This window comes from Sceloporus undulatus, chromosome 6 (assembly GCF_019175285.1).
Source record: "Sceloporus undulatus isolate JIND9_A2432 ecotype Alabama chromosome 6, SceUnd_v1.1, whole genome shotgun sequence".
NCBI lineage: Eukaryota > Metazoa > Chordata > Lepidosauria > Squamata > Phrynosomatidae > Sceloporus > Sceloporus undulatus.
This window is the reverse complement of record NC_056527.1, coordinates 65145738-65165384: the sequence shown is the minus strand read 5'-3', so window position 1 is coordinate 65165384 and position 19647 is coordinate 65145738.

The following is a 19647-nucleotide window of genomic DNA, read 5'->3' as shown; positions in this document are numbered from 1 at the left end:
GAATAAGATATTGCTTACTGTAACCAAAGACAGGTAAGCACCTGTGGCCTTCAAGATGTTGCTGGACTGCAACACCCATCAGGCCTAGCCAATGTAGGACATGGTGAAGGATGATGGATATTAATATTCAGTAGCATCTGGAAAGTCATAATCTTTTCATGCTTGGTGTTATAGAGTTTTACAGCTACTTCGCTTCCACCAAATGACAGATTTCAGGATTTTTAATGCAGGCAACATTAAGCATAGCTCAGTTCAATGCAGCTGCTTTCTGCCCTGTAAAAGTATTGTTCAGTTTTCTGCAAGGTATTTAAAGGCAAACTACCATTCAGGATGAAAGATGCACATTATCACTTATTTTGTTGTTCCTTATGAGACTGAAAAATGTCAAAGGTGTTCTCTCTGGTAGTCATGTTTACAAGGGATTTTGCTCAATTTAAAATTATTTTTCATATTTGGGGGCCTTTTTGCAAAACAATTGTGCATAATGGTTGGTTTTTTTTAAACCCAAAATTCATTTGTACAAAAAATATGTTTTTATTAAAAAAACCCTGTTTTATACATAGACACACAGACACACAAACAGGTGCACCACATGTTTTGTGTGTGTGGTAAAGGTTCCCCTTGACATGAATGTCTAGTTGCAGCTGACTGTAAGGGGTGGTGCTCATCTTCATTACTAAGCCAAAGAGCCTGGGTTGAAAATGACTCTGTCGTCATGTGTCCAGCATGACTGAACAGAACACTGTTACCTTTCAACAGAAGTAGTACCTATTTATCTACTTGCATTTCCATGTTTCGAACTGCTAGGTTGACAGAAGCTGGGACTAGTGACACGAGCTCATCCCATCATGCAGCACTTGGGTCTCAAAATGCCAACTTTCCAGCCTTATGATCTTCAGAATTGGCATCTTAACCACTAAGTCACTATGTTGCATATAGATGAAGATATTGGGGCTCTCCAGCCCTCCCCAAAAAGGTGGGCTGGAGGTGCCCAGTTTTTCTTCAGAGGGATGCTGCAGCAGCCAAACTGCGCAGCATCCCTCTGGACCAAAAAGAACCTGGAAAAAACAGGTTCTTCTTGGCACACATGGACGATGTCATCAGTGCACCATTGGTGCACTGTGACGTGTCCATGACGGAAGCGCAGTGCCCGGAGGTGCGGATGCTGCACCATGCTTGCATCATGGATGTGCACGCCATATGGATGGCACTGGGTAATGATGGCACTGCCCTTACATGCTAGGGTTCTGGAGCGTGCAGATGCTGCAAGCTCTGAAACCCTAGAATTAGCCCCAGGACAATTTTTTTTTAAATTTTAAAAATATTCCTATGCAGCATTCATTGATCTTTAATTACATATTGAACAGCTGAAAAAAACTGCAGGTTGGATGACTGATTATAGTTGGGATAAAAATTGCAGGCCCTTTGTACTGCATCCAGCCCATGAGTGATGTTCTCCCTCCGTGACATGCAGTTTTTTGGATCAGTGTCTGGTCCTTGTGGCTGCTTGGTTTTTGGGAGATAGGATAGCTGAGCCTGCCTCATCCATTTAAAGGTGCACCACTGTGCAGGAGGCATGTCTGTAAAAGGTTTCCCTCAATACATCTCATGTATTTGGCTGAGAGGAACCAGGAGGGTGGTAGAAGGCTGCTCCACAGTTTTGAGCCACAGTGCAGCTATCCAGTTTGGACACTAAATAACTCATTCATTTTAGGGGAAGAGACTGGCTGGTTAATCAGAAACAGAATTTGTAATGAATTTTGTCCAGGGACTGGTCGGCTGATCAGTTGTGTATTAAGCAACAAAAGAGCTCTTCTCACATTATTCATGGGAAGGGACAAAGCTTGAGAAAGTCTTCTAGCCCTGTACTCAGCATCCTGCATCTTTCCCCAGTCCTGGCCCTTCCTTTTACACAGGTGTCTCATACTGGAAATATTCATGCATCCATGTACAGATGCTTTCCTGGAACAATGAACAAGCAGCTTTCCCAGGATAGTTGGAAAGCAAATAGAAGGCCACAGTTCAAGGCTCCTCTGCCTCAGTAGTCTGCATTACTGTATGGATGGTGGGACTGGAAAAAATGCTAAAGATATAACTTCACAGTCCCATCCTACACATGTGGCCAACTGATTGGAAAGGGTGAAAGTTGTGGCTTGAGCTTGGATTACTTCTCTCAGAAGCCTTCAGTCAGCAAGGTGTTTCTGGGAGGTGTAATCTAAAAAATAAAACAAAAATATCTAACTTTCCAAAGTTGAACTACTAACATTCTGTTGTTTTTCTCTCTCAGTCTTCATTGCTTGTGTGCAGGATATATTTATAAGTATATCCTACAAAGAAACCCTTTCTCAAGAAGGAAAGACAACAAATCCCCCCTGCCCCCTGCTATGACCCTGCAAACCTAATACAGCCCACAATTGGGGTTTCAACTTTAAAAATGTTGCCACTTTGCATTCTCTAAGGAGAAAGTCTAAGGGCTCATTGAAGAGCGATTGTTTAAGAATATGCCACACTTTTCAAGATGTATTTGTTGTGTGAAATTTGAGATATTCTTGTTTTCACTCAATTTCTGAAGAGTTTTATATCTTTGCTTTATTTCTGTAAAGTTTTCCAAACTCAAGAATGCTTTGTTTCATAGGATTTTAAAAACAACAACTTGTTTCTTCTATTTCCTGGTTAATTTTAGAGCTTAGTTGATTTATAGTTCTGTTTTTATTGTTTGTTTGTGTCGTTGGTTGAGGTGTAGATAGTTGTCTTTTTTTAATTGGATCATTTAATTGGTTGTTCCCATGGTAACTTTTTAGTGCATTTTTCTCTCTCTGAGGTTTGAAGGATGCTTTGGGGCTTTTCTACGGTGGTCTGGTAATCTTCATCAAACTGCAACAATATTTTGTTGTGTTTTTGCTTTTCCAGGTTTGACTGTCTTCAGTTTCTTAACCCTTGTACTGCTTCTATAAACCTCACATAATAATACGTTATTGCTTTTTCTTCCCGGCTTACTACTATTATTACTAATATTTCCTCTTCTTTTGACCAGTTATCCAAGAAAAGTCTTCCAACCCCATGAAAATGCAGTACAATATGATGAGAACCAGTGCAGTGGGTTGAGTGTTGGACAAAGACTCTGGGAGATAAAGGTTAAGTTCCCCACACAGCCTATGGAAACCCAATGGATAAGTCGCACTCTCTCAGCCTTAAAAGAAAGCAGTGCAGACCTTTTCTGTATAGTTTTTTTGTGGGTTTTTTGGGCTATGTGACCATGTTCTAGAAAAATTTCTTCCTGATGTTTCACCAGCATCTGTGGCTGGCATCTTCAGAGAATGCTTTGCCTGGAAAAAATTGGGTGTATATATACTGTGTGAGCCTGGGAATGCAGGAGTGATTTGCATGTGTTGATGGTTGGCCTCAGCCTGGGAGGCTAATGCAAAAGAGGATTAATGTCTGCTAATTGGTGATCAATTATCTGCTGGGAAAGCCCCTGACTCTGATTGTAAGCCCAAGGGCAGGGAACCGTCTAACTAAAAAGATTGCATGTACAGCGCTGTGTAAATTTACAGCGCTTCATAAATAAAGGTTAATAATAATTTGCTTTTGCTGAGTCCTTATTTTACTATTCCTCAGGACTGGTAGCCAAATTTTGTTCACTTTAAGGGTTTCATCTTTCCAGTTGAAATTGTCCAGGTGTTTGTGGATTTCAATGGCTTCCCTGTGCATCCTGACATGGTAGTGGTTGGCATGGTCCAGAATTTCAGTGTTTTCAAACAGTATTTTATGCCCAGGATGGTTTGTGGCATGTTCTGCTACTGCTGATTTTTCTGGCTGGCCCAGTCTGCAGTGCCTCTCATGTTCCTTGATTCTTGTTTGCACACTGTGTTTGGTGGTCCCTATGTAGACTTGTCCGCAGCTGCATGGTAAGCGGTTTTCTGTATAAATTTTGCCAAGGAGACTCTTTGATAGGTTGACTCGAAGACATATAAGAACAAAATGCATGAGACAGCACACAGACATTGGAGCAAATTTTGGAGAGGAGAGTTCACACTGAACTATGGCTGGTGAGTCGGGGCTGAAGGAACACACAAAGAACACACTCACACACATATAGTCATGCATGAGTTGACATGCATGCACACACATATATTACACACAATCTTCTCCATTTCATGTATACAGACAAATATGCCCAGATGTACATGTACACCAAGCCTTGCCACACCTACTCTATATTCAGCTTAAATTTACCCCATAAATCTTCCATCCTGATTTGGACAGTGGAGGTCCAGTCCTCGTGGAGAACAGGGTGCACAAAGAGAGCCATCCTTGGGTGTCTAATTTTCAGCAGCACTAAGGAGAGCAGCCAAGTATGAGATGTGGAGGCTACAGGGAGGTCTGGACACCCATGGCAAGTTGCACAGCACTTATCCTGTCTTCATCTAGATAGCCAGGTATTGTAACCACTGCACTTAGGATTTTATAGATTTTATACCAGTTTCTTGAGTAATCAGCATGGCAGAATATGTACTGCTGATTCAAGAGTGGTCAAAGCCTTGGCCAAGCCACTGTGACAGCTGACTCTTGCATGATTTCCAGCATGCGACCTACAACTCAGGGATTCCATTATCCCCTAAAACAGTAGTTTCCAAACTTTGGTTCTCCCACTGTATTGGACCTCACATCCCAGAAAACCCAACCAACTTGGCCAACAGTCAAGAATTCTGAGAGATGAAGCGAAAAACATCTGAGAGACTGAAGTTTGGGAATCAGTGATTCTTACAGTGGTTCCCAAACTTTGGTCCTCCAGTTGTTTTGGACTTCAACTTCCAGAAGCCAACTTGGAGCTAAAGTCAAAAACATCTGGAGGATCAAAGTCTGGGAATCACTACCCTAAAATGATGAGATGGGGAAAGTGGGTGGGCCTTTGTCTCATCTCTCTTGATACTTGTTCACTCATATTACTGTTTCTGTATAATTGTACAACAAGACAGAATAGCAGGAGATTCATGGCAGGCAAGAGGACATACTTCTTCACACAGTACATTTTAAGGGTATGGAATTCAGTACCTTAAGCTAGCTTTAAAAGAAAATTTGACAAATCAGGGAGAAGGAGGATTACAGTGGAATCCTATGCATGCTTATTCAGAAGTAAATCCTTTTGTGTTCAGTGAGATAGTCTTAGCATGAACACAGGTTTTTAGTATACTTCAGGTGACATTCTTCTAACCATACTTTGCTTCATGTAAGAGTGAAACTCCAGCTTGCCAACAAATGCATCTGTATGTCACCATAGTTGAACTGTATCTTCAGAAGAGGAGAAAATAACAATAATTGAAAGTCTGTCACTTTTGGCACAAAAATTTGGATTTTCTGTGTAAGCCTAGTATAAACCCCTGCAACAGATGGCCTTTTCACTCAACGCCCAACCTAGCTCACAAGACCTCTTTTTAAAAAAAAAATGGCAAAGAAAAGAAAAGAACCCAGGAGGAAAGCATTATCTAATTTACCCAGCTTTTTGGCACATCTGCCTTGTTTTAAGTTCACCATCCTTGTTTCATGCTCACAGAGCCAGAGAACTTTTGTTGCTTTATATAGTGACTGTGCCTACTGGTTTATTTAGGCCAACAGGATGTTGATGTCTCTTAAAATTTTCTTTTCTACAGTTACAGAGATTCCATTTTCCATCCCAATCTTTATGCAGGATGAAAGAGTTCATTACAGACAATGGGTGCTGTGATACTGCAGAAGAGCAATGCACTATTGCACTGACTAGCATTAAAAGGCAGGGGGGCTTGTACATGCCAAGGATCTAGGAAGGGCAGATCCGGGGCAGATTTGCACACAAACATCCATCACACTTCATGGGACCCCTGCCTGTGACTGTGCATCTTGATAAAGGACAATTTCCACCAGATTTTATTTTTCTTTTACATGGCAATGGCAAACCTATCAGCATATTGGAAAATGTAAAGGAGAGCACACTTGCTTCACATTGGTGGCAGTGTGGACTCAGCCAGCTTCTTCCAACCTAGAATACAGCCTATCTCTGCTTCATTCTTGACTTGGTCACAAGGAGAGCAGGAATGGGTAGCATGTGATCTTCCATGTATTATAACTCCCTTGAGATTTAGCAGCGCAGATAATAGAGAGGGATGATGGGAGTTGAAGCCCAAAAATATCTGGAAAGACCACAAGTTGCCCAACCCATGCATAAAATTGTGACAATATTTTGGGGGTTACACACACACACACACACATACATATCTTATGGATAAATAATTTTAGCACTATAAAAAGTGTCATTTGGATTTTCTGGCCTGGGCCCATAAACATCCTGAGCTGTCTGTGCCTTCTCTTAATGTTAGCCAGGAATTATGTTTACTGAAATGCAAGAGAAGTCAAAGTGTCCTGGCACAGCATATTCCAAGTATGCCCACTTCCCCATTTCAACTGCCGGTATCTCCAGGAATGGATGCAGGAGGATCAGTACTGGAAAATTTAGGAAATTATCACACACTTTAAAAAATTGACTTACTTCTGCTGAATTCAATTCAAATTTGATTTTACTTCAGTATCCCCTTTCTAGAACTGCTCAGACCTCTCAATACAAATTCAAGCTTTGCTTCAGAGCCTTTATCTTTGAGCTCATAAGAAAGTTAAATCTTTAGCACGAAGCTCTGGCTTCTTCATAAATTATGAAGAGAATGAATGTAATGGTAAGCCCAATATTGTTTTTTAAATCTTTTAAATCTATATATAAGCATAAAATAAAGATTTCCCTAAGTTCTCTGCCCACTGTGCACCGTGAGTTCTCACAAATTAACTATCATATACCATAACAAATTATCTGAAACCATCAGTGAGATCTTTGCTCCATCTAATTCAAATGGAGCAGTGCAGCAGTGATGTGTTTGTGCTGCTGCAGGCTGCTTGCAGTGGCACAAAAAGGAGCCACTTTTTAGTGCTACTTTTTTTGTTGTGCAGCAGCACCACAAAGTTTAGTTGCTGTGGCACTGCTGCGCAGCAACAAAAGGCAGCCCCAGCCCGCCCTTTTGGTCTTGTGTGTACTGGGCCTAAAAGATGCAAATAATTTACATAAAATTAAATTATCAGATTATGTTACAATACTAGGGTTAGTATTGATTAAATAATTATAAAACTAGGGGATACTTGTCAGACCCCCTTTTGATAATTCTTTCTCTCTAATTTTAATGGCTGAAGCCATAAATTCTGCAACAGACAGGGTATTATTGGTTACATTGATTAACAGCTCTCTTTAAGGAGATTATCGCACAGTTTAAAAAATTGATTTACCGCTGCCAAATTCAATTCAAATTTAGGATACATCAAGATTTTATCACACACTTTTTTGCTGCTGACACCACTGAGTGGGTGCTTCCTGGATAACATCCGACTTGAATTCGAGTTTAGCTGGCCAATTTGCAAAGCCAAGAAGTTCCTGGCTTTGAAAAGAGACCAACTGAACTCAGATTCTAGCTGGATGTTACCTGGGATGCACCTGCCTGGCGGGTGATAAAACCTAGAGCGAAGGGACTCAATCCTCCATCAGGGCAAAGAAAGGTGCAGCCAGAGTGTGTGTAGGGGGTTTACAGAAGCCACAGTCTCTGCACTGGAGACTGGTGTGGGCCAGAAAGGTAGAGATTTTAACTATAGGAGGGGCTTCAAGACAAAGAACACTTTCCAGTAATCAAGCACAGATAGTCCTTCCCCAGAGACATGTTTTCCTTGCACAGCTTCAAATGTTCACTCTCTCTCTCTCTCTCTCTCACACACACACACACAACCCACCCAAAATGTTTCTTCTGCTACTTCTTCTCTCAGCCTGTCTGACGAAAGAAAGCAGGAGCAGCAGTAGAATGCCAACCTGCTAGACAAGTCCCAGCAAAGCTCACAAAGCTTAAGCAGGGCTCCAAATTTGAAAACTCCCCTTTACCTCCATTTCTCCACCATCACCATGTGCTCTAACTCTTTACTCCAATCTGTTCCAAAATGGTGTCACTTTGAGGCACAGAAGCGATGCCCTATACCCAGGCCTCACACAACTACTAACAAAAGGCACCAATAAGAGAGTGAATTTACATGGGTAGGGAAAGAATAAGAGACACCACTACACAAAATGATCAGTAACTGTGTGGTGGTTGTTTGGGAACCCTGAAAAGGTGTTTAATGTAGTCCTCATCCCCATCATGGCCCTAACGACCTCTGGTTCGCCTTGTATTTTCTGCACACCAATACTTTGACTGAAGACCCCTCCCTGCCACCTTCCTTTTCCCTTACAACCCCCCTCCTGGATGCTTCTACACCCCCCAGGGGGTACATACCACCCACTTTGGGAATCACTGATTTAGATTTAGAGCAGTGGGAGATATGGATGAAAGACTGAAATTTACTTTGAGCTATGATCTTAAAGAAAATGTTTATTAAGTGATGTACTGTTGGTATTTAACCTCAGAAAAGATTTCTAAACTGTATAAACATGCTTCAAATTTATACTGGAGATGTCAGACAAAAGAAGAAACTTTTTGTAATATGTGATGGACTTGTAAAAGAACTAAAAACTATTGGACTTAATCTCATCATCACAAGAAGCCTTTTTCTGAGTGCCTTCAATAGGAGAAAAATATTATACTCTATGGGGATGTGGATTATGGTGTCAAAACCACTTTATTCTCCACCATTTGGGCGGGATACAAACCGCCGCCGCCGGTTAGTCTGCAGGAGAGCCGGAGCCTCCACACGGCGCGGCTCCCGTGCAGACTGAAAAAGAAGCTCCAAAATGGAGCTTCTTTTAGAGTCGCGTTTGCGACGTAGAGAGGCGCCTGGGGCGCACTCGCTACGTCACAAAGGACGCGACGCGTACGGACGCTCAGCGTCCAATACGCAAAGATGGCACCGGCCATGTAGAAGGGCCGGCGCCATCTTGTATGGACGGAGTCCGTATTAGGCCCAGGGGCATCTAGAAGAGACGCCCCTTTTTAAAAATGGGACGTCCTCTGGACGTCCCAAATGCCGGTTTGTAACCGGCCTAAGTTTCTTTAATGACAGCACCCTGGGCCTTTTCATCCCATCACTACTGCCACTTAATAGTCACGAGCACCTGTACTTTTAACACTATTTTTCTTATTAATTTGTGATCCTACCATCTCTTTGTCACTTTACCCCCAAAATATATTTTGAATTGTTAGTCGCATGGTAAGTATTCAGGTTCTAGACGAGTCTTTTTTGAACAACAATAAAACTTTATTTAAACAACAGTTTTAACAATGTTTTACGTATTGAGCTGTTTTATACACATGTTACAGATTTGGTTTCTTTTACACACACTCTCTCTTGAGCAAATTGGTTATTTTTACCTAAAACTCACACAATCTTTGTATTGTGTTCCCTTCTCAAACTTATCTCTACCCAACCAGGCTAACTAACTCCTATAGGATATCCCACTCCAATCCACTCCACTCCCCACACCCTCTGAGTATCAGTAGGGAGTCCCTCACTTTTGGACTCTTCCCCTAACCATCCCTGTCTTACTTAGGGGGGATACAGATGGGGGAAAAGTGACAGTGAGACGCCGGCCCTTTTTGCCCCCAATGGAGGCCACAGCAACCAAATGGTGCGGCCTCCAGGAACCCTAAAAAGAACCCGCTCCCAGCGGGTTCTTCTTAGGGTGTGCATGCTACACCATTGGTACACTTGTGTGCACTGATGATATCCGTGAAGCATGGCGCTGAGCGTACATCATCATGGCAGCCCCGTGTGGATGGGGGTAAGCCATTATGACGTGGTAGGGCTCAGGAGCATGGGGACTTTTCCTCTCCTGGGCCCTAAAATTGGCGCTTTTTGCCCATCTGTATCGGGTCTAAGTCCCTCACTTTTGGACTTTTACTATAATTGTCCCTATCTCACACTGGTACCCTCACTACAACTGTCCCTCTCTAGACTTAACTGAAACCCTATCTAAGGCGCGTTACAGACCGCCTAAAAGCGTCGATCTGTGGGCGCCGCCAGTTGCTCCACGAGGGAGCCGCAGCTTCCGTACCGTGCGACTCCCTTGCGGAGCAAAAAGAAGCCCGAAAATAGTGCTTCTTTTTGCGCCCCAGATGTAACACCGTGAGGCGCTAGTCGCGCACTCATGGCATCACATCTGGGGTGCAACGTGCGGATGCTATGCGTCCGCTACGTCAAGGTGGCGGCACCCGTGTGGAACGGGCACTGCCATTTTGTATGTATCCAGTACGTTCTAGGGGTAGGGGCATCAGGAAGTGATGCCCCTTCCTAACCCTAGTACGTACTGGATACGTACTTTACGCCCATCCGGAACGGGCCTGGCTCTCCCTCTCAGCAAGGGCCCTATTTATCTTTTCTAGTCTTCACTGTGATTGGCTGGTACCAGCTCTCTTCCTATTGCTTGTTACTAAGCTGGCCCATCTCTGTCAGTTCTCTACATATGGTTGCTCTTCTGTCTGGTTGGCCAGGTTTACCCAATTACTATGTATGCCAGCTGGTGCCTGTTTGACCCACATGAATTCCAAAGTTTCATTTTTTTTTTATTTTTTAAAAAACATGCAAGTCTCTTGCCCTTGTAGGCATGAAGTTACGGGGCAAAATGTCCACCCGCCATTCTATCTAATTGTTTTGCAAGCATCTAGCCCACCCTACATCAGAGAATTTGAGAATCACTAGTCTAGTTGAAGTCTGCTTTGCAGTGCTCCATGAAAGGACTGTCCAGAAAGAAATAGTGTCATTAAAGTGATGGTAAGGCAGGATGCAATAAAACAGAGTGAAAGCTGTTAAAATTAGTATGCAAGGAGTCTGTTGCATTCCATTACTTATTTGATGTAGCAACATCATAGTATTTTCATTATATGTCCAGAGGAAAAACAAACGTGTATGAGGAAGTTAAGGTTCTTCCACATTCTGATGTGGGAGAAAAGAATCCTCCTTATTATTGACACATTGACCTGTTACAAACTGCCAAAATAAGGCTGCTTCGGGTCTCTTTGGAGGTATGCTATTTAAATGATGCATGGGTCCTAAGAGTCCGGAGGTCGCACCAAAGCCACACTCCATTCCTAAGCATTGGAATGCAGCTTTGGTGCGGCTTCCGGATTCTTATGATGCATGCATCATTTAAATAGCATACCTCCAAAGAGACCCAAAGCAGCTTTATTTTGGCAGTCTGTAACAGGCACCCACTGTCCCTGCTACCATCTCAGCCCATCTTCTTAATCTCCCTCTCTTCCTGCTCCTTGCATTATTACATTTTGAATAATTTGTAAATTAGATGTCTAGATTTGAAGAGCTGAAATATAGAAACCGTAGGGAGGTATACTGGGTTCTAGAAACAGGCCCTAGTGTATGGAGTCTTTCTGGTCTAAGTGACTAATCTTTGCTGATGTACTGCAGGGACCTGGGGATCTGATGCCTGAGTGACATTATTGACTTACAGCAGCCACTCTTCTGTGGGTCCATGAGAATATTTTCAGATGAGAACTGCCTATGTTTACCCATCTTTACTTAGTATTCACTCATAATTAGTTTGGACATTTTTACCACACTGATGTCAGTTTAAATTGAACTGGAATCCTTGCAATAAACTCAGTCTGAAGACAGAGTTCCAATCTAAGCCTCTAGTTAATTGCAATCTTCTGTTTCATATCTGCAATTGCAACACCATCACCACTGTGAGAAGAGAGAGAGAAAGATCAAAAGACGAGGAGATCCATGGATGGTTACAGCCACAGTATGATCCTTCATACTGAAAAACAGAGAGCTTGGCATGGAATTCTAGTGAAGAAAAGACAAAATGCTCACAAAGTAAGTTACTCACTGACCAACAAGCATGACTAAGGATTTCACAATCTGACCATTAATGTTTTCAGTGTGTTATGTAAGAGGTATAACAATAAAGTTCACCACATACACAGAATGTACTTCAGATGCTTTTGCACAATTGTTAGACTTGTAAAATATGGAGAATACTGCCAAATATGTGGAAGCATGATAAGCAGTTGATACTAAGAGGCTAAAGGAGGTGCCACTAGGTTTGTTTGTTTGTTTCACAATGAGCCAGTCATTATGACTCTTCCAATTGCCATTAGCCACTTCATCGCAACCATTCATATACCCATGGCCTCACATTTCTACTTGTCCCCCCCCCATTTGTCTCTCCCAGATCATAATCATCTTAGAAAAGAGGAGAAAACTTCCTCTTTTATTTACACCTCAGTACAGTTGGCCCTCTTAATCCACTGAATCTTTATCCACGGTTTCAACCATCCACAGCTTGAAAATATTTTTAAAAATATATAAATTCCAAAAAGCAGAACCTGATTTTGTCATTTTATATAAGGAATACCATTTTACCACATCATTATATATAATGGGCCTGAAGCATTCATGCATTGTGGTATTCATGGGAAGCTGTGCAACCAAACCTCAGCAGATACCAAGGGCCCACTGTATTCTCTAAAACATCATGTGTATTGAAATGATACTGTAATCACAACATTAAACTTGATCATTCTTTTTCTCTATAGATATATAACAGGGGTCAGACCCATCTCACAGCCAGGAGGGCTGTGTCATACAATTTTGGCCTTTCTTGCAGTGCTGAAGGATGCAATGCCATATCATAGCTGCATATTAAATGATTAAAAGTGTGGCTGTAACACTCTCAGACAGTGTTACTAAGTCAGGAGCATTCTGGGCACATTGATTTCAGAGCTAATATCTAAGGCCTGTTGTCCTTCAGTGATTTCAAAGGAGGCAGGCCTTTGGGGTTGTCATTAAGCAGGATGTTTGAAGTTGCTTATAACACATTGTTCAGAGCATAGTTGTTCAGAGCACATCATTTAAATACTAAAAACCAAGTCATATGGGATTAAGAAAAGATTTATCTGATTAGAAATTTGGTTTTCCAAACTCTGTGTGCACACTCATGCACACACACACACACACACACACACACACACAAGGAGAGAGAGAGAGAGAGTTTTCCCAGCTCTGTTTTTAACCCCTTTGCAAGCACTACTTTTAAGGACACATTGGAGTTATAGTCCAGCCTAACCACACTTTCCAAACTTTGTTTTAAACAGAAAACATTCTGTATGGTGACCTATCGCAGACCCTAAAATTTCAGTAATAGGGAAGAGTTGAAGGGAAATAACAACATGGAATGCTAGAAAATGGAAGATGTACTCTGAGGCTCTTGTGGAATAAAACTTATGTTGAGCCATGTTGTTAAAAAAGGCTTTCTAATTTGTTCATCTGATACATTTCAGGAAAACCCTTCTTCACAAACTAAGGAGATTATCGCTTTACATTTGCTCCTGGTATAGATGGGGGATGGGAGGTCAGTCTGGGAACGCCCGTCAGAAGAAATCCAACTTGACTGCCTTCTTAAAAGTGTCCAGGATGGTAATATGATGGATCTCATCCGGCAGGTCATTCCACACTTTCGGAGAGGCTGATGAAAAGGTCCTCTGGGAAACTGCAACCAACCTGGTCTTCCTAGGCTGCAGTAAATTCTTCCCAGAGGACCTGAGAGCACAGGATGGATTATATGGGAGGAGGTGTTCCCGCAAGTAAGCTGGACTCAAGCCATGTATGGATTTAAAGGTAATAACCAACACCTTGTACTGCACCTAGAAACTAATTGGCAGCCAGTGGAGAGATTTTAGAATAGGTGTAATGTGGTCAACTCTGAATTTACCAGTGACTAATCAGGCTGCCATATTTTGCATCAGTTGAGGCTTCCGAACCTGGCACAAGGGTAGCCCCATATAGGGTGCATTGCAGAAATCAAGACGAGAGGTTACCAGTGCGTGTACCACCATTTCTAAGTCCCTCTACTCCAGATAGGGTCACAGCTGGTGTATCAACTGAAGTGGTTAACAGGCACTCCTGGCTGTTGTATCTATCTGTGCTGACAACTGAAGTGACAAGTCCAGGAGTACCTTCAAGCTGTAAACATAGTCCTTTAGGGGAAGTGTGACCCCGTCCAGAACCAGTTGGCATATGTCCATACCTGGATTAGGGTTCCCTATGGCAAGTACCTCCGTCTTATCAGGATTTACCTTGAGTTTATTTTTCCTCATCCAGTCCATTACCTCCCTAAGACAGTCATTCAGAGGAGAGATGCCATCCTTAGTCACTGCAGCAGCCTGAAACATGGAGAAACATATTTGGGTGTCATCAGCATACTGATAACACCCCACTCCATGTCTCTGGATGAGTTATCCCAGCAGCTTCATGTAAATTTAAATAGCATAGGAGACAGGATGGCACCCTGGGGGGGGGTGCAGATTTAAGCTCCCTTCTAGAGGAGTAACTGTCTCCCAGCATCACCAACTGGAATCTGCATGAGAGATAGGAATGGAACCACTGCAATGCAGTGCCTCCAGTTCCCAATTCCCCCAAGCATTCAAGAAGGATACCATGGTCAATGGTATCAAAGGCCACTGAGAGGGCCAAGAGCACCCACAAGGTCATACTTCACTTGTTGGTGCCCAGACAGAGGTCATCGACTAAGGCAACCATGGCAGTCTCAACTCTGTATCCTGTCCTAAAGCCGGTTTGAAATGGATCTAGATAATCGGTTTCACCCAAGACTGCTTGGAACTGAATGGCAACTGCTCTCTCTATCACCTTGCCCACATATGCAAAGAAACCGTTGTGTAGCTGTTTCTGTCCAGGGGATCAAGGGAAGGCTTTTTTAATAGTGGTTTAACCACTGCTGTTTTTAAAGTAGATGGAAAATAGCCTTCCCTAAAAGATGCATTAATTATAGATCTCAACAGCATCTTGGATTACTTCCCATGTTCTAGAGAAAGGATCCCATTGAACTCTGGTCTCCAGGAACTTCCAATACTGTTAGCGAGTGAAGAAAACTTCCTAGGCAGGACCTATTTTAGAATGGAGGAACTGGTCATTTCCGGCACTTCCTCTTTAAAAACCATTTCAGCCCTCTTTTTAGCAAGAAAAGCTTTCCCCAAACTTTATACTTTTTCTTCTTAAATAATTTTGCTGGGATAGTGGTGAAAGTGGGAAGCAGCCAAAAAGGGGATAACTAGCATGAGAAAGAAACATTTTGTGGAATTCAGCTCTCTAAGGAAATGAATTTGGCATATACTCACAATCAAGTTCACTACTCGGTACTAATTATATCAGAAAATTAAGGTTCTTATGTCTGCTTCACTTAGTTGTGTTAAATATGCTGGAAGATATCAGATGCTCGAATAAATTCCACCTTAATCTCTGAGGAGAAACGAGCATGATAAAGATGATTGGAGAGCTCTGCCATTCCACTTTGCCCTACAGATGCACCAACCAGAGAAATATTTTTCTAAAACAGAATGATTGCCTTGGAGGCATCCAAATCCATAGCTTAGGGAAACAAGCTTCCCTCCAAGCTTGTGAAAATAGAGGACCAAAAGTCTCAAATTTAAAATGATATCATATTGCCTCCAATCTTACCCAAGTTAATAAGTTATGAATTCCTAATTTCAGACCTAATACCCTGGGTACAACTGGAAAGGCTGAACATGAAATGTTGTCTATCAGACAAATGCCTGTAAATTATAACTGGCAACTGAAGATACATTCAAACAGTCTGTGAATTACAAATGTTAGCCTGCACCAAGGCCCATGCGTCGCTCCTGCTGGCCTTCCAAATTATTCCCGATTTCACAGTGAAAACAATGCCAGGCATTTATTTGAGGATTCCACAGCATGTTGAAGAGACAAGTGTCTTTTCAGTTTAAATTTTAAACTGCCTGTCTCCTAAGCAGCACAAATCTTCAAAGGGGTTTTGACCATTTGCATGCTTCTACTACACTGCTGCTGCTGTTGTTGTATGCATTATAACAGTCCCGAGGCAAGAATATTACAGGTGTGTGTGTTTTGCTAGAATTTGTTCAGATGGGGGATTCCCTTGCCTTACTCTGAGGTCAAGAGAGTGTGATTCACCCATTAGGTTTCCATGGCGGACTGGGGATTCAAACCCTGGACTCCCAAGAGTCCAACGCTCAAATCACTACACCTGCATACATGCATGGACACACTTATTGAATATCCTCAGCAGAAACAGAAGTTATAGGGTTCTCTAAAAGTTTGAAAACCACTGTGCACTAAAACATTTAGACATTACTATATAAGATGAAGCAAACTACTGTATTAGCTTGTTAAAATAATTTCTGCTAGCAAAGCATGTCACTGATTGGCAGTTGCACAGTGATATCAAGAAAGTGAATTTGTTGTGTGGATTGTTTCAGCCTCAGGTTAATGGAAGGATAGAAGCAATGGCATCCCCACTCCCGGTGTCACCCAGTGCAGGGGGGGGGGGCTTTTGGGGGGGCATAGCTCCTCCACATGAGGAGACTGCCATCACCCCCTGATCAGCTGTCACCCTCTTCTGGGGTGTCACCTGGTGTGGACTGCATCACCGCACTCTCCTCGTGACACCACTGGGTATAAACTGTTGAAATTAAGGTGGATCTTCTCAAGTGTTTTCTTTCAATATAGCCAAATTACGAAGATGTTATCAAGAAACTGTAGCTAGAGAAGAGGTTTTCAGGTATATGTGTTGAAGAGGCATCCATGAAAAGGATTTATTAGTTATACAATCTGAAGAAAAGCCAGAATATATGGAATTATTATTAGGATTTGATCTTTAAGAGGTACTTTTATCATCCCTATGCAATGGCAATTGCAGTGTATATAAACACATCATTAGACATCATAGGCAAAGAAATAATTCTCATTATTTGACCAAATCATTATAGTCCTTGAAAAATGGAGTGATAAAAAAAAAGTTTCCCCTAGTGCTTGCACTGTTAATGATATTAAAAGGTTTTCAGCAAATAGAGGAACAATTGTGTGGGCTTTTTAAAGGAGCAAGGCATATTTTTGTAATGCAATTAATAATAATGCCACTTGCATTAGTGTAGGGTAACCTTTCATATGACATGGATATACACAAGTGTCTTTCCCTTCTGAAATTAAATAATCTGTCAAAAATCACCCAGCTTAATTACTAATACAGTGTGCAATTATATAGAATATCATGTTGCAGCTCTATGACACTTCAAGTCACGATTATGAGATTCCAGCAGGCTCCCTTTCATGTTACACTGACTTCATCTGGTATTTAATCTGCAGCATATTTCCAATACAACATGTCACAGTGGCTCAGAAAGAAAAACATTCCTGAACTCCTTTTTGAAAGTAGACAACAATTAAAGTTTGTAAAATTAATGTTGGCCTTGGGATTACTGGAAATCCAATGATTGTCTTATGTCTAAGAGGCAATGTGGAAATCTGTAGCACTGTTGAGAGTTTGCTGGAAACTGATGTGTGTGAAACAGCGAATGGGAACATGTCTTCATTGTGTGCCAGTTGCCTTTGTGGCCTTTCTGTGGGAATGGTTCCACATTACTATCTTATTTTTATTGGCCCTGTTTTAAAGACACCTTGGCTGCAAAGAAGGGCTACTTCTTCAGTTCTAAGAAGAACAGCCTACGGCTGGAATGCTCTCAAGGAAAAAAAGCTTTTGTGCAATGATGTCATATGCCAACTGTGCCAGGCAAATGTGTAGTAATAGCTGAGGTATTCCATAATTAAAACAAGTCTTCTTGTTAAAAGAGATTGAAAGTGATCAAAGCTCTGTTGTCTCCTCTGCCACTTGGTAGATGAGAGAGAGTTTGGGTTACAGGGAAAAGGGATGTGTGGTTTCTCCCTGTTTCTGTCTTACATAGCCATGGTTTTTGACTACAAAAAATGGATGATAAAAGTCATTCTAGAAAAAAATGTTTTTAATATGTTATGAACCATTTCTGCAATTTTCAAACTATTTTGTAAATTAGCATAGCTATAAAAATATTGCCTTCTGGTCTATCATGATGACTTGGTACAAGAAAGTAAGTTGCATGTAGTTCCTATTTAAAGCTATGAGACTTAAGTGAGGGTTAAACTATACTAGCAGGTGTTAAACATGCATGCTTAACCTGACCCCTTTTGCTTTGGAGGCAAGAAAGCTATGGGTACAGAGCCTGGTGTATGATCTGAATCCAAGTCAGGTCCCCATTCAGGGTCCATGTACACTGTAGAAATCATTCACTTTGGTACTACTTCAACTGCCATGGCTCCATCCTACAGAATCTTCAGATTTGTAGTTTTGTCAGGCACCAACACTCTTGTGAGGCACCAATTATCTAAAGACCTTGTAAAACTACAGTCAGACCTTTGTATCCACAGGGGATCCATTCAGGACCCCCATGCACATACAAAAAAGGCAAGATCTCAAATTCCATTGTCCCTAATGACAGCCTGGGTGCATGCATCCACCACCATTTGGGACAATTGGGTTCGCTGTCCACAGATGCTCAGATTTGCAGATGGCAAGCCCGCAGATGGTGAGGTCCCAATGTACAAACCCTAGGATTCCATAGGGTGGGATTACAACACTTCAGGTGGTGTGAAACTGCATTATTTCTACAGTAAATAAAATAAATAATAAATAAATTGTTTATTTTTATACCACTTTTCCTCAAGATCAAAGCGGTGCACATCTACAAAGATTATCACATACAATATAAAAACAGTTAAAAACACTCAGTTGTGATTACAATTATTCAATAAAATTATCTAAAAACAGCTATGAAGTATCATTAATCTAATTGGAGAATACTTTCTCTACAGTGAGTCGGGAGGTCAAAAAAGGCTGCATATAGGGACCCTTTAGCTTTACTGGAATATTTTTTTCACCAAATGTTGCAAGATTAGAGCTTGATCCAAAGTAGATCTTTCTGATCTAAAACCCGCCTGTTCAGCAGCCAGAACATTGTTGTTATCCATCCAATGTTGTAATTTCAATATACATGTCTAGCATAGATTTTACTAACTATTGATAGCAAACTGACTGGGCAATAGTTTGCTGGATTATCCTTTCTGCCTTTCTTAAAGATTGGAATAATATTAGCTGAATTCCAATCAGATGGCAGGTGGGCATTGTGATCAATATATGTAAAAAGGTTTGCCAAAACTGGAGTCCACCAATCTATATTGGACTTAATTAGTTCAAGGGGAATAACATTACCACCTGGAGACTTGCTTGGTTTAAATTAATTGGCAAGCTCTTGCACTTCCTCAATTGATACTGGTTGTCATGCTGGCAAGTTCCTGGTAATATGGTTCACTTGAAAGGTAGAGGAATCTTTATTGGCATATAACCCATAAAATGATCTTCCCAAATTCCAGCAGGAATATGACAGGCTACCCATATAGAGCAACATTTGAATGCTGTTGACATAAGCTGTGAAAAGATTTTCATATCTTTCCCCCTAACTGTATTAAGAAATTGTTCCCATAGTACTTGCTGTGCTCTAATTTTTTTTTTTAGTCGTGATCAATTTTTATAGTCTCTTTTTAGTTGCAATAGATCCTCTATCCTCACTTCTTCTGAGTTTTCATTGTAGAGCTTAAATTTTAAAATAAACAATTTTTAGCACCTCTATACTCACAATCAAGCCAATCCTTTGAACTAAGCTTCCTAGTATAGGCCCTGTACAGACGGGTCAAAATAAAGCTGCTTCGGGTCACTTTGGAGGTAAGGACTGGACTGTGGCTTTGGCATGGCTTCCG